This window comes from Drosophila santomea, unplaced genomic scaffold (genome assembly GCF_016746245.2).
Source record: "Drosophila santomea strain STO CAGO 1482 unplaced genomic scaffold, Prin_Dsan_1.1 Segkk69_quiver_pilon_scaf, whole genome shotgun sequence".
Lineage (NCBI taxonomy): Eukaryota > Metazoa > Arthropoda > Insecta > Diptera > Drosophilidae > Drosophila > Drosophila santomea.
Genome location: NW_025319001.1, coordinates 195,534 through 199,710, shown reverse-complemented (window position 1 = coordinate 199,710; position 4,177 = coordinate 195,534). Strand labels below are relative to the sequence as shown.

Below are 4,177 nucleotides of genomic sequence, written 5' to 3'. Positions count from 1 at the left end.
ACCCTTTTACTCTACGAGTAACGGGTATAATTAAAAAATATCAAAACAAAAAGTGCGGGCGTGTCAGGTTTGGGCGGTTTGTGGGCGTTAGATTGGGCGTGGCAAAAATTTTTTTGGCAGATCGATAGAAATTCATAAGACTAAAGCAAAACTGAAAAAATATCAAAACATTTTTCAAAATTGTGGGCATGGCAGTTTTGGGCGGTTTGTGGGCGTAAAAGTGGGCGTGGCAGCATGAATCAACAAACTTGCGCTGCGTCTATGTCTCTGGAGTCTGCGTGCTTAATCTCAACTTTCTAGCTTATGTAGTTCTCGACGTTCATACGGACAGACGGACATGGCCATATCGACTCGGCTATTGATTCTTATCAAGAATATATATACTTTATATGGTCGAAAACGCTTCGTTCTGCCCGTTACATACTTGTCAACGAATCTAGTATACCCTTTTACTCTACGAGTAACGGGTATAAAAACCTAACCCAATAGAAACAATATATGATAAAAATTTTATTTTAAATAGTTTAATAATTTTCACAACGATAATATACAATTCTGTCGTTCCGATAGGATATATTTCAAACAAATAACTTAAGGTTGCCACCCATAGAGTTGTAGAGTGCGTGGAAAAATTTGGCATCTAAAAATTCAGTACGATTACATTTCTAACAAAATGCCACGTACTTCTTTATTTGATGTAGATGATGACCAACAGTTTCTTAAAATGGCCAGCGGTGATGCGGTAAACTATCCTAAGAAAAAGAGCACAGAACCCATCTACAATCAAGATGGCTTTTCGGAATATGATATCCAAAGGCCGTGCTCCAGGTAAGAACTAAAAAAAAAACAGTCATATTTAATATCAATTTAATTTCATATTCAGCGCTTTTCGAACCGTAAATGAACCGCACCCAAACCCCATACCCTCCAAGTTCCGCATCGACAATGTTGTTCCGGACTTTGGACTCGAGGAGAATTCTAACGTGCTTCCCAAAAACTGGCAAATGCCACCTCCAAGTTCATCAAGAGTCGACGATGCCCCAACGAAGGAAAATTACCTCCAAATGTGCGTCAAACTGTTCCAAAACCTACCGTTGATACAGAACACTCACCGCTGACACCCATCAAGGGGACTTTGGTGGATGAGTATGATACAGATCTGCTGTCGTCAGAGGATATTTGGAAGATCTATATGGATGTGAAGAAGGGGCTTATAAAGCCCTCGGATGCTATATATCCTTTGTTTTGCATGGAGTATTCGGGGGCTTCCAAAACTCCACCTCCGAGTTTAACGGAATCTCAAAACTCCAATGAATTTCCTCCGAAAACAGTTCGAGTTAACAAAAACCTATATAAAAAGAATTTTTTTTGAAACTGGTTTTGAGAGGAAAGTCGGAAAAAATGAGTGGCGGGTCTTGGATCAGTGGATAGAATCGGAGGGGCTCAACGGATCCTATAATGATCCCAGGAAAAGGATGTTTGGAAAAAGTTTTCTCCAAAGGTGTTCGAAATGCCGCAGAAACCTGATTCCGTAGAGCCTGAGTTGTGGAAACCCCCACCCAACGAAAAGGTTTCCGTTGAAAATATTCCAGAAAAGGAACCAGAGAAAGCAACTGAATTCATTGTGGAAAAACCAGAAAAGCCAGTTATCCTCGAGGTCAAAGACATTAAAACATTACCCCCGAGGCCCAAGGCTGAGGAAGCTACCCAGAGTTGGGTACAGCAATGCAGTGAAACCATTTCCCAACAATTGCAACTCCTCATCTATGAGGACAGTTCCAACAATCAAACTGATGCAGAACCAGAGGCCATTGACTTCGAAACCGAGATCAGCAAGGAGCAAATGAAGCCCGAGTCCTGGGAGAAAGCAACAGAAATGTCTCAGCGGAGACTGGATGGCAGAACAGCTTCACAGTTTTTCTCGAGGACTTCGAGTACATCATTGACCAAACCATGACGGAGTTCAGGGACCCCCAAGCTAAGAGACTCCGCCCAAAGTGGAACCAGCAGTTTGGATCAAAATCGGTGGAGAATTTGAGGAGATGTCTTCTGCTTCCGCCTCTGCCAGATCACTTGGACCAGTGCCTCCAGAGGATTAGAATCCTAAGGCGTCCCAAAAGGCGCAAGGTCGAGGAATTTCGCATGCACGTCGATATGAATTTTTGCAAAATGTATTGCACACTGAGTATGAATAAGAACTTGGATCTGCAAAATACGGTTAGGTTCCTAAGAAACGCCGTTTACAATAACGACATCGATGTGATCCAAATCCGGTATGAGGCCACACAGATAGCCTGGATTTGGTCCGATGGCAGTGTCTTGATAATCAATGGAAGAGGCCATGCAATGCTTGCGGAAACACAAAGGGATCTGATGTTTAGGACCCTCGGGAGGGCGAACTTCAAAGCCGACCCCTCAAACAAGCTTCTACATCTGCGTCTCATTTCCTGCGCCCACTTTCCATTTGGGATCTCTTTGCCGGTGTTCACTGCGTTAAGCGTTCTTTCTCCAGAGCCCCATATGAAGTATGTCTACTACGTGGACAAGGCAGTTCCCGGGGTGGCGGCCCGTGTTCATGAGACGGGATATGTCCAGGTGTTTGCCATGACCACGGGTGAGGCGGATAATATGCTGAAGAAGCTGTACCTTCTTACGGCCAATCACCGAAAGGCCACCATAGACGTCATCAAAAAGAAACCAATGGACTACGACTGACCAAAAAAAATGTAACTTACGAGTTACAAACAGAATGATGTAAGGATGTGATCGAAAATAGAATAGTAATTATAATAAAGCTGAGAACGCTTTGGTAAACAATACAATGGCTCAAAAATCGGTTCAATCAATATTTTGTTCTTTAGAATAAATAGGCGTGGAATTCTTGCTCTGCTATCAGATATCGTTACTCTGCTATTGATTAGATTTTAATTAAACATAGATTTTACAAAGATTATACATACTGCAGAATTGCTAAGCCAACTTCTCACTAATATCAATATACCCTCTGCCAGGGTGTGCAACGTAAGCCGAATAACTATGTTCCTCCAAATATTTTCTGTCCCTCAAAGAAGTTTTAAATTTTGCAATCATGCAAATTTTGTTTCCTTTCCATGGCCCGAACATTTGTCTCAGCAGAAGTTAATTGGTTTTTTTGCGGAAGAAGTGCCGCTCGAGACGTCGACTTGGGGGAATTTTTCCCCTTTTAGTTGCTCCCGGGGTAGTGTTTTTGTTGCTGTGGCTTTGGCGTTGGTTGGTGTCTTGGTGGAAAACAAAAGGCTAAAAAGGGGATACACAAAGTATTTGAGCAAGTGCTCTTTTGAGCACGCAGACCGATAACAGTTTTATTCACGCTCGCTTTTTCCAGCCTCTTATTTTCGTGGCACCTGCCATTACGTTGAGGGCTAAGAAGGAAATGTGCTTCGTTTGTTTCAAAGTCATAACTATGCTGGGTTTTCAATATGCGCCCAAAGGAACCGACACGTGTGCGCCATAAAGTCCCATAAGGAAAGAAAAAAGGAAAAAGGGAAAAATAAGTAAGGAAACGGGGCATACAACTTCAAGTAGTTGGGTCCAAATGTCTGCACGGCTTTAGCCAGCAAAAACAATACGGCACGGAAGGGCGGACACAGAAAAAAGAATTCCGAGCGGTCTGGCTTTTTTCTTAAGTTTCACTTGAACGTCGAGCGCACACACGCAAGCACTCGGGTGAAGGGACATTTAAATTCTGCAGCGGAATGCACCTATGGGCATAGGGGATTCCGGGCTCGGGGCATTTTAATCATAAGACTCTGGTGCCTTTCTAGCCCAAGAGCCAATACGAATTTCGCCCACTTAATTCAATGCATATTCGCCCAGCATCCAGTTTGATTGAGCTTAAGAATGCACTTACAAGCAGCTGTACTTCGTGAACGAGGCAGTTCCTGAGCTAAAAGGATAATAATCAGAGATAAGGCAGGAGACGAAGGAAAGTCGGATGCAGCTTTCATATTCAGCGCAGTGCAGTGCACTGCATTCCCCCAGCCAAATGAAAACATCTAGGTGAGTTCAAGAACTGTCCAGGCGACGTCGTTAGCCTTCGGCGCCAGGACTAGACATAGGCTTTTCTTTTTTTTTCAGGATGCTCGCTTCCTTCGAACAGGAAATAATAGGTTCCGTCGTCTTGGCCGAACACACATTA

The 4,177-nt window shown here is 43.3% G+C and overlaps 1 pseudogene; it reads left to right on the top strand.

Annotated features, from left to right (window-relative positions):
- Nucleotides 1-923: 923 nt before the first annotated feature.
- On the top strand, nt 924-3,398 carry LOC120457661 (annotated as a pseudogene).
- Nucleotides 3,399-4,177: the final 779 nt, after the last annotated feature.